General features: G+C 42.2%; 1 protein-coding gene across 8 annotated transcripts in view; it reads left to right on the top strand.

The window, feature by feature from the left end:
* The first annotated feature begins 1,722 nt into the window (after positions 1 to 1,722).
* LOC121927917 overlaps positions 1,723 to 10,893 on the top strand; it is a 47,135-nt gene continuing 37,964 nt past the window's right edge. For 3 of the 8 annotated variants that reach the window (XR_006103386.1, XR_006103382.1, XR_006103383.1), the window contains exons 1-3: positions 1,723 to 1,824; positions 3,198 to 3,283; positions 3,609 to 3,846. The gene's annotated coding sequence lies outside the window, so the exon portion shown is untranslated. Of the gene's footprint in view, positions 2,772 to 3,197; positions 3,284 to 3,608; positions 3,847 to 6,446; positions 9,254 to 10,893 lie in introns of those variants that run through there. The other 5 variants (XR_006103385.1, XR_006103388.1, XR_006103387.1 and 2 more) reach the window with 5 other exon arrangements.

Raw genomic sequence — 10,893 nt, forward strand, 5'->3', positions numbered from 1 at the left:
TGTTGACTCATGTTTAGCATGTGATCTGTGAAAACCCTTAGATCTTCTTTGCATGTACTGCTTTCAAGCAAGGTGCCACCCATCCTATATCTGTGTATTTCATTTTTCCTGCCTAGTTATAGTATGTTACATTTATAGTTCTTGAAATAATTTTTGTTAATATTGGCCCAGCAATCCAACTTGTCATTTTGAAATCTCTTCATGTCCTCTAGAGTACAGTCGGCTTTCCTTATACACAATTTTTTAATCCACGCATTCAAGCATATAAAATATATAAATTCTAAAAAGCAAACCTTTATTTTGCCATTTTATATAAGGGACACCATTTTACTTGCTATTGTATTTAGTGAGACTTGAGTATCCATGGATTTTGGCATCCACGACTGATCCGGGAACCAAACCCCAGCGGATACCAAGCGCCCACTGTATTAGGTACTCCCATCCCAATTTGGTGTTATCTGCAAATTTGATCAAGATGCCTTCTGTTCCATCGTTGGTCATTTATAAAGATGTTAAACAACACTGGGGCCAAGGAAGAATGCTCAGGCACTGGACTAGTCATATCTCTCTGGGATGAAGTACAACCATTGGTGAGTACTGCCTGGGTTCAGTCTGTCAGCCAATTATAGATCCACCTAGATGCAACCCACATTTCACCAGCTTGTCTGCAAGAATCTTCAGGGTGACCTTGTCAAAATGAAATGAAGATACACTACATCAACAATATTCCTCTGATCTGTCAAGCTTGTACCTCTATCAAAAAAAAAAAAAAAAAGATAAGATTAGTTTGGTATGACTTGTTTTTGAACAACCCATGCTGGCTCTTAGTGGAACACACTCCCTTGGAGTGTAGTGGAGTCTCCTTCCTTAGAAGTCTTTAAACAGAGGCTGGATGGCCATCTGTCAGGGATGCTTTGCTTGAGAGTTCTTGCATGGCAAGGGGTTGGACTGAATGGCCCTTGTGGTCTCTTCCAATTCTATGATTCTATGATTCTATAATCACAAAGCATCGAACTCATGCTACTGTACCTTCTCCTTCAGCAAGTATAGCATGGCAGATCCACTGGCAAGAAAACAAACATGGCACAGATGTTGCAGGCCACTGCAACAACTCCATAACCAGCTGTGTTCATCTCCCTATCTATGTAGCAGCACAGTTGTCCATGCATCCCCTTTAAGCCCCCCACAAAATGCACACAAATAGGGCTGTTTTTCTCTTCCTGCTTGCTGAGCACCAAAGACTGAAGCATCAACATAGTGGCTGATAGGTTAGCCCCGATCAAGTCAGTGGCTGAGCAGAAGAGCACATGGTCAAAAACAAACAAAAACACCCACACAAGTCATCAAACAGCTCTGGCAAACAATCAACACTGACTCTGCAAACACAAGCTCATCTTTCTTCTCGGAGACTAAGGCGAGACTGTTCCGTCCAACAGTCTACTAAGGCTGTTATGCTATACAGTGGTACCCCGGGATACGAATTACCCAGCTTACGAATTTTTCGGGATACGAAAAAATCCCATAGGGATTTATTGTTTCGGCTTACGAAGGTTTTTTCGGGTTACGAAAAAACCCCGGCGCTGTTTTAAATGGAAAGGCCGCCACCGGAGGGCAGCAGAGAGCTATTTTTTCCATTAGCGCCTATGGCAATTCGGCTTACGAAGGTTTTTCGGGTTACGAAATTAGCCGCGGAACGAATTAATTTCGTAACCCGAGGTACCACTGTATGTATTTTATAACTATTAAGCGTCACCTACATAGACAGGAAATGTAGAGACATTAGAAATCTGAGAGGATGAAGAGATGGAGTAGAGGATTTGACTGGTAGGTTTTTGACCTTGTAATGAGTTCAGTTTTCTCTCTTTTAGAAACTGGCATGCTGCACAACTACAGCCTCCAGTGGGAAGGAGTGGCAGCACCTCCAAAACATGGTGATAGTTTTGTTAGTGGTAAACATTATGACAAGTGAGCAGACAAAAAAGGGAGAGAGGCTTTAAAGAGATAATGCATGGCACATTTTAAACATCTTTTAGAGAGATGGAAAGTTGCTGCATACCAAATCACTGCCCTCTTTAGCACAATACATTGACAGCACATTTCAAGCAGATGCTTTGACTATCCCTATGTGAACCCGAGGCCTTTTGCATGCAAACTGTAATCTCTGTCCTAGCAATATGACATTTTATATCGCACAGTAAGAAAGGTGGCTGTTCCTCTCATTCTTCCCCCTTCTCTTGGGCTACTCTCCTTACTTACATCACAATGTTAACCTATTTGATCTCCTTCCTATTTTCAGGTGTTCCTTTCTTTGCCAAAGCTATGTGGATCTTTAGGCTTCCACTGGATCTTAATGTCTATTGAGTTCATTATCCTTAAGGGTTACATGCCTGCTGTATTGCTTCCTTACTACATGGCCACTGTCACTTCCACATGGCAGCTTTTGAGTGTTCCCTTAAAACAGCTGAATGATGTTTGCTAAATTAGGGAAGGACAGATTTGGGTTACCACTAGTCTGCAGACTGCAGTCTGCAAATCTAAGCAAAGAATGCACCATAAAAGTGTTGTTTCTTTGGCATGTTTTCTTTTAGCCAATGCCAGAAATTTAGATATGTGGAGTGGGAAGAAGATAATGGAAAAAATTAAATGGACCTCCCCAAAGGTTCCTCTGTTGTGTCCTGTTTTGTGTGCGTGCGTGCGTGCGTGCATGTGTGTTTTGTGGGCAAAGGTTCAGAGAGGAGCTCTTGGTTCAGCTTCAGCCACTTTGCTAATTTGTAAGTGAAACCAGCTGCAAACAACATCCAATGTTCATAGCCTCTGGCACTACAAACCGTTTACATGAAAAGGCTTTTTCTGTGCCTTATTTACTGTCTTGAAGGGGGTGGGGGAGGGCATATAAAGGGGGAATGTCAAAATTTGACTCCAGAACAAATTGTGCATCTTCTCATTCTTCGTGACCATCCAGCAAGTAAATATACGGCTTTGTTCTTTGTTTGCTTTTTCCTGCAATGATCATTTTCCATGTTTTGTGGGGAGAATTAGGGGATACATACACAGAATTTCTAAAGGTTGTCTGTGAATCCCTTCACATGAGAAAAACTTCTCTGAATGTCCCAGGTTTTGTTCCTAGGTGAGGTTGACTTAACCCAATATTTTCTGAAATGAAACATATCTCTGCTCACTGTTTGTGTTTCAACCAGTTCTGGATGGTGTTACACTCCCCCTGAAGGACTGTGTCCACAGCTTGGAAGTGCTCCTGGATCTGTCTCTCCAAATGTCATCCCAGGTAGATACAACAGTCAGGAGTGCTTACTATCAGCTTCGGCTAATATGCCAGCTGCACCCCTTCCTAAATCTGGAGTACCTAAAGATAGTGGTGCACACACTGATAACCTTAAGGTTGGATTTCTGCAATAAGCTTTACATTGGGCTACCCTTGTGCCAAGTTCAGAAACTTCAGTTGGTTTAAGATATGGCAGCTAGATTGGTTACAGGAACATCCAGGAGTGAACATATTACACCCATATTCAAGTCACTCCATAGGCTGCCAGTTAGTTTCCAGGAAAAGTGCAAAGTGTTGGTTTTGACCTTTAAAACCCTACATGGTTTAGGTCCAGGTTATCTACAGGACCGCCTTCTCCCATACAATCCACTCCAAACATTGAGGTCCTCTGGGAGGGCAATTGATGCAGTCTGCAAGAACCCAACTGGTGGCCGTTACCCAGAGGACCTTCTCATCAGCTGCCCCATGACTGTGGAATGACCAGCTGGAAGAGAACCGACAGCTAAACCAGCTGTCTGAATATAAGTCACGTTTGAAGACCCATCTCTTCCAGCAGGCCTATCCAGGTAGTTTTTAATCATGAATTTTATATTTAATTATTGTTCTGTGTATTGTAATATAAATATTGTGTAGATCTCTTAATATGTGTATTTTTTGCAGTTTAATATATGTATTTTATGTAACGATTGTGTTTTAACTATGTTGCAACCCACCTCGAGCTGTGAGGAGAGGCAGGTAAGAAATAAAATGTTTTATTATTATTATCCCACAACTAGCTAAGATGGCCACCGCCAGTAAGCACAATTATTGTTTCTAATACACAGATTCAACAGAGCTCAAGTAAGGAAAAGAGGAATATTTACATCAAAACAAAATGATCCTAAAGTATAACAGGGGACTATTCCTAAAGCAGTTTAGCACTTTCACTATAATGCCCAAATAATAATAAAGATGGCTTAGTGGAAATTAGTGGAAATCAGTTTCTGAAATGTTGCATGAGTCTAATGTGACATCTGATCAGCGGGCTGGGAGGAGGAAGAACTCAAGGGAAGAGGATATAAACAGAGGATATGTCACAAAAGAGTTTTGATGCCAATCTGAAAACATGCTTGTAAAATCAAAATGAAAAAAAACTGGAAATTTTAAAAACGTCCAGAAATTTCCCCCCTCTACTGGGTGAGCCCTTTATGTTTTGACTTGTCACATTGCTTCTCTATAAGCACTTCTAATGATCTTCATGATCTTATCTATATGGGTCAAATATACCAGCCTTCTATCCTCTCAGCAGAAAGACTATACAGCATAGGGCCCAATCCCCAAGTCTGTGCAAACAGTCTAGATGACATCTGAGTCATTCAGCACCAAACTCAGAGCATACCCCTCTTAGCACTGATTTAAAACACTTCCCATTTGTCCACAGCTTCTTCTAAAACCCAGCTATTCCACCCAGTGTGTTTGCTGCCTTTGTGAGTTGCTTGCTCTGAGGTCAACATGAGGTGCCCAGCCATGTGGTTGAGGTGCCTTGTTCTGACCTCAGGTGTGAGTGATTCGCTGCCATGGTGGCCATGCCAAGTGGCAGAGCAGGACACCATTCTAACAACTGCCTGGCATCAAAATGGAGGACTAAGGTAATGGGTGGCGGTCTGGGCAGCTCCAGCACCAGGACACTCCAGGCTGCCCCCCAAATATCCTGGCCATGGCAGACAGCACATTTTCTGTACCACACTAGAGAGAGAGAGAGAGAGAGAGAGAGCCATGGAGGGGGGCACTCTTTCAGTTATTGACATTTAGGGGTTTGAATGTGATAATCAACACCTTGAATTCAGACCAGAAGCATCTTAAGAAGAAGAGCAGCAACAGCAGCAGCAACAACAAATATAGCATGAGCAACAACAAATAAAATCCACAAACACCCCCTTGGCCATAGTAGAAAAGCCTCTTCTTGTTCACAAATTTTATAGAAGGTTAGGTTTCAGTTGAACATTAGAAGGAACTTCTTGACGGTATGAACGTGGAACCAATTGCCTAGAGAGAAATGTGGGGTCTCCTTCTCTGCATGTCTTCAAGAGTCTGGACAGCCACCTTCTAGGGATGGTCTAGCTAGAAATCCTGTACTGAATAGGGCGTTGTTGGATTCAATGACCCATAGATCCCCTTCCAACTAAAGAAGGCATCCTTGTTTATAAAGAAGTAACATATTTGGAAAATCCAGTCTTATTTCTTCTCAGTTAATAAATCATAGCTACCTTCCATTGCCTGGTGCTGCCTATAACAAAGTTATCTGGCAGATTTGGGCAGCTGGGCTTCAGGAGCTGTCAAAATGAAGGGGGCACCACAAATGAAATCTGGTTAGGAAGAAACCCCCTTAAGGCTGTGACAGCTGGTGGCTCCCATATCAGTGGGTTAATGTATCCACACTGTGTTTTAGTTAAAACCTTAAAGGAGTTATGCAAGCTGCTGAACATTTGGGATAGGATTAAGGACCTTGGATAGTTCCTTTAAAGTTTACACTATATTACATAACCATAGTTACCATTACATTCACATGGGAGCCATCAGCCACAACAGTCCAAATGACTGTCTAGAAAAATTAAGAGTGAAGGTGCACTCTTTTTGGTCTTTTAACCAGAGCACAGAAACGTAACATTTTGGGATAGCTTCCAGAATCCCTCAGAAAGCATGACTTCTGGTCCTGCTGGCTGGAAGATTTTGGGAGAGGTGCTCCAAAAATGTTAGAATTCTAAGCTCTGCTTTCAGGTCACACCTCAGCTTTTCCTAATTTTATATGTGTTGTAGCAAACTTGCCTTCCACAGTTGAGTCTGTGTGGTCATGTGACCATGTGGTCATGTAGCTTTATGCATATGTGTGCTTCAGAATGGGGGGGGGGGGGGATGTGAAAACAGAAAGCATTTTTATGAAGGTTGTGAAAATTTATGTTGGGAGTCCAGGTGTTGCTGTTGTCTGTGGGACGAGCAGCATTGCTTGATGGATTGCTCATTCCTGTACCCAGCCTGTTCTCTTGTAAATAAATAGTTTATTAACTAGACACTATAAGTCTCCTAAAGGAAATGGAATCTGTACATTCTGTCCTGGGTTTGCCATCCTCAAGGGAAGGCATGGAGAAGAGAGGCAGGGAGAGTACAAGTAAAATATTTTCTTCCCTAGGATGGTCAAATGCCTAAGGCATTGTGACTTTCATTGTCAGTGTCTGAAATGTGATCCCTTCTACCGAGAGTGGCTGTTTATACACTACTGGAAGAGGATGATGTGAAGTTACATACAATGTTCACATACTAACAAACATATTGATGCCTCTTATGATTCACAGCAGAAGTACTGTCTGCCCAGCTGGACAACTGACCTCTGACTAATGTCAGGAATCTGTGCACATATTAGGAATAAAGGGGTATTCATGATCATTTTATTTTTGTTGTTTGTTGTTACATGTACCTTCACATTGACGTCAACTCATGTGGGGATCCTACCCCAGGGTTTTATCAATAAGATGTATTCAGAGGAAGTTTGCAGTTGGATTCCTCTGTGGTGGAAAAGGTACAACTTGTCCAAAATTATCCAGTGGTTTTCATGACTGAGCAGGGATCTGAACCCTGGTCTCCCAAGCCCAGGAGGTCCTGCTATGGCCATTAAATGGACAAGGAGGGAGAAGTGACCAAGCAGCAGAGAGTGCTTCTCATCTCTTCTTCAGTTCTCTACACAGAAGGGACAGAAATGGGGTAGTTGTTCTTTTCTCTCTGTCTAGAGAATTGCAGTGACAGGAGGCAGTCCTCACTGCTTTGTCACCTCCTTTTCCTCCCCGCTCCCATTCTCCTGGCTGTTTAATGCCTTGAAATGCCTCCTGGGACTTGGGAATTGAAGGGGAAGGGGTGGAAGAGATGCAAACTGTACACAGAGAATGTTATTCTCTGTGCATTTAATACAGGATTGTTATTACTCCCTGTTCTCTCTTGGTCAGCAGCATAGAGGCGGTGGGAAAAGATCTAAAGAGAAGCAGCAATTCTGCACTTTTTCATCCTGTACCTAGCATGTCCAGTTATGCATCACCAAAAAAAAAAAAATTGTCTGCATTACACACACACACACACAGCAGGTAGATGCATTCATGGAAGGTTTTAAATTACAGAATTACTTGATGACCCTTAAGATCTCTTCCAGTTCCTCTGTTATAATTAAAAAGCACTTGCTATAATTTCAGTAGAAAAAATCCATCTCTGTAATAGTGGTAAACAGTAGGTGGCCTGTGTTTCTGCTCAGTCAATTGTTCAGGTGCTAAGCATTGTTGGGTATCTTCAAGAACACTATCATCCCTCCTTAGGATTCTTTTCTTTTCAACCAGATGTAAACTGGGTAATGCTTCACAGAGAGGACTACCTCTGTAAAATAGTTTGCTCTTCCTTGCCCTGGGACAGGAGTAAGGAGCAGATTCAGTTGCCACAGAATCACTTATCCATTCTTGGTTGGTTCAGAGCATTGAAAGAGTTGGCTGCACACTGAGGAAGTGATTAATATTTTAAGGAAATCCATGAATGACTTAGGGCTAGGATTTTTCAAAGATGTTGAGGTAATACTACAGGAAGAGGAAACTTTGGCAGCAGCCTGCATCTATATTGCAGAAATAATGTACTTTGATGCATTATTTAACTCCATGGCTCAGTGCCATGCAATTCTGAGATTTGTAGTTTTGTGAGATTTTTAGCCTTCTCTGTTAGATAGCCCTGGTGCCGCAACAAACTACAAATTCCAGGATTGCATAGAATGGAGACATGACAGTTAAAGCAGTGTCAAACTGCATTAATTCTGCAGTGTAGCAGCAGCCCTGGTGAGTTCTGATGAAGGGAGGGGACATGCACTAGGGATCTGGATAATCTGACCCTCTGGATGATGTTGACTTTAACATGCCCAGTGATCAGGGATGATGGGAATTGTGCTCTGACAACACCAAGAAGACCACCAATTGCTTATATCTGGTAGATTCCCTGGAGGAAGGGAGAAGGAGGAGATGATCTTGAGCACTCTCTAATAGGACTGAGGAAACACTGACTTTACATCTCTAGTGTAAAAGGGAGATGAGTTCTGGCTCACAGACAGAAAATAACAGAAATGTACGTCAAGTGGCTGATGACACTGCTGTTCAAACTTTGACTTTGTGTGATATTTGAAAAGGCTGCTATGGTCAGAGGGGAAGGCAGCTGACCATGAGAGCTGATAAGCAGTGCAAATAAAACCCTTTTGCCTTGGGAACATCACACACCACATGTGATATTAGCAGTTTTTAGATTTGCAACAATGATTGGGAGAAGTCTTGGGGATTGGTTTCTTACCAGTAAAATATTCAGAGCAGCAAATGAACGAACCACAGATTCTGAACTGATTGGTTTGGGTTTGCCCTTACTGTATGTCAGGATTTGGGAAAGTTTTTTTAAAAACTACAACACTTGGGGTCCTCAGACAGTATAGGAACTGAGGGTTCTGGAAGCTGTGATGCAAACTTTTTTTTCTAGTTTAACTTCTGATGTTACCACCTCTGTGTGTGTGGGAAAAAGGTGTGCTGAAGCAGGGGCCCTAAAAGCTCTGCAAATGTTGATATTTCATTTCATTTTAAAACTTAACCTTCACCCACATGGATTTTTTTTAAAAATATACTGAATGATTTCTGGGGTATTTTCTGGCCCCATGGTAATTACAGTATTTCAAAAAAACAAAAATGCCTTAAGTTTATGAGTGTAATGGAGGATATTCCACAGAAGTCAGATCCCCAGAGCCAGAAAACACATGTTCATATGAAGCAAAACATTCATTCTAAATAGCTGGCAGACTGCCCTTTATGTGAAAAACAATGTAACCAGTATAATATTGATGTCCTAAAATATTTTTTTCATTGTTGTCCTAAAATGTGTTTTTCATTGTGTGCCTTCAAGTCATTTTTGAGTTATGGTGACCCTAAGGCGACCTTGTTATGGGGTGTTCTTGGCAAGATTTGTTCAGAGGGGGTTTGCCCTTGCCTTCCTCTGAGGCTGAGAACATGTGACTTGTCCAAAGCCATCCAGTGAGTTTCCATGGCCAAGTGGGAATTCGAATCTCCAGCATCATAGTCCAGTGCTCAAACCCATCACATTGTGTCTAGGCCACAGTTAAGTTCCCTGCTTTCCCTCACAAAACAGTCAATTGGTTTGTGATTTCAACTCTGCTCTCCAGAATCATATTCCAAAACTCAAACCACTACACCACACTGGCTCTTTGCTAAAGAAAATATTACCACTTTTATTTCTAACCCCAGACAGGCATGTATCACAAATATCTGGCTGGATGAGGACATATTAGAGGATATATTAGAGATTCCGTTGGCGTATGCCCTAGCCATTGCTCAATAGTCTTCCATCTTAAGCATGATGGGGTGGTCTCAAGGATCTGTGAGAGTCCCATCAGCTTGTGGTGTCAGGGAATTTTAATGGCCATACTGGGGTTGTCCTGTTGGGAGCAGCTCAGGACTAGAACCCTCCCTTCATCCACCATCTTGAGGGAGAGGGAGGGAGGCTAGCTCCATCAGGCCTGCCTGGAAGAAGAAGAGCCCTCCCTCCAGTCCATCTCCCTTGGTCCAGGCCTCAGAGGGAGAGAATAACTGCTGGACCTGATTCCCTCCCCCCCTCACCATTCCCTTCTCCTTTTGTGTCGTGTCTTTTAGATTGTAAGCCTGAGGGCAGGGAACCGTCTATTATCCCCTCTGTTGTAAGCCGCCCAGATTCCCAGTGATTGGGCAGCATATAAATAAATCCTATATTATTATTATTATTATTATTATTATTATTATTATTATTATTATTATTATTATTATTATTATTAGATGGCCACCATGGCAATCATGGGCCTGTTCCAAGTGCTATCTGGCTCTGCTCATACTGCTAGGCATATTTTCTTTATTTCATTTACTTCTTTCATTTTCATTTCACTGTTTTATTTGCTGGATGAAGTGCAGGTAATCAGGGAGTGGGAAACTATCTACAGACAGATCACTATTTGGTGGGGGTTAGACTTGCTATGACTCAGAACTTGTGTGGGGATCGGAGATCAGTTAAAATGGTCTATTCCAGGAAGTGTATGGATCCAGGTGACTTCTTGATGGCTCTTGCCATTTTTGCTCTCTTTGGAGGTATGAAAACAAAACATATGAGGAAAGGTTGAAGGAGCTTGTTCAGTCTGATGAAGAGAAGACTGAGGGTTGACATGATTGTACTCTTTCGATATCTCAAGGGCTGTCACAGAGAGGAGGGGACTGGTTTATTCTCTGCTGCCCTAGAGGGAAAGACTAGGTGTAATAGTTTTAAGTTATAGGAGAGTAAATATTGATTGAACATTAGAAGGAACGTCTTGACAGTAAGAGCAGTTTAGTAATGCAACCAATTGCGTTGAGAGGTGGTGAGGTCTCCATCTCTGGATGTCTTCAAAAAGATGTTGCACAGCTACCAGCTAGATGCTGTAGCTGGAGATCCTGCACTGAGGAGGATCTGTGATAGGGCCCTTAGTGGTAGAATACACTGGTACCCCGGGATACGAACGCGCCGCGATACGAAATTTCCGGGTTACGAAAAAAAAAAAT

This window comes from Sceloporus undulatus, chromosome 4 (genome assembly GCF_019175285.1).
Source record: "Sceloporus undulatus isolate JIND9_A2432 ecotype Alabama chromosome 4, SceUnd_v1.1, whole genome shotgun sequence".
Lineage (NCBI taxonomy): Eukaryota > Metazoa > Chordata > Lepidosauria > Squamata > Phrynosomatidae > Sceloporus > Sceloporus undulatus.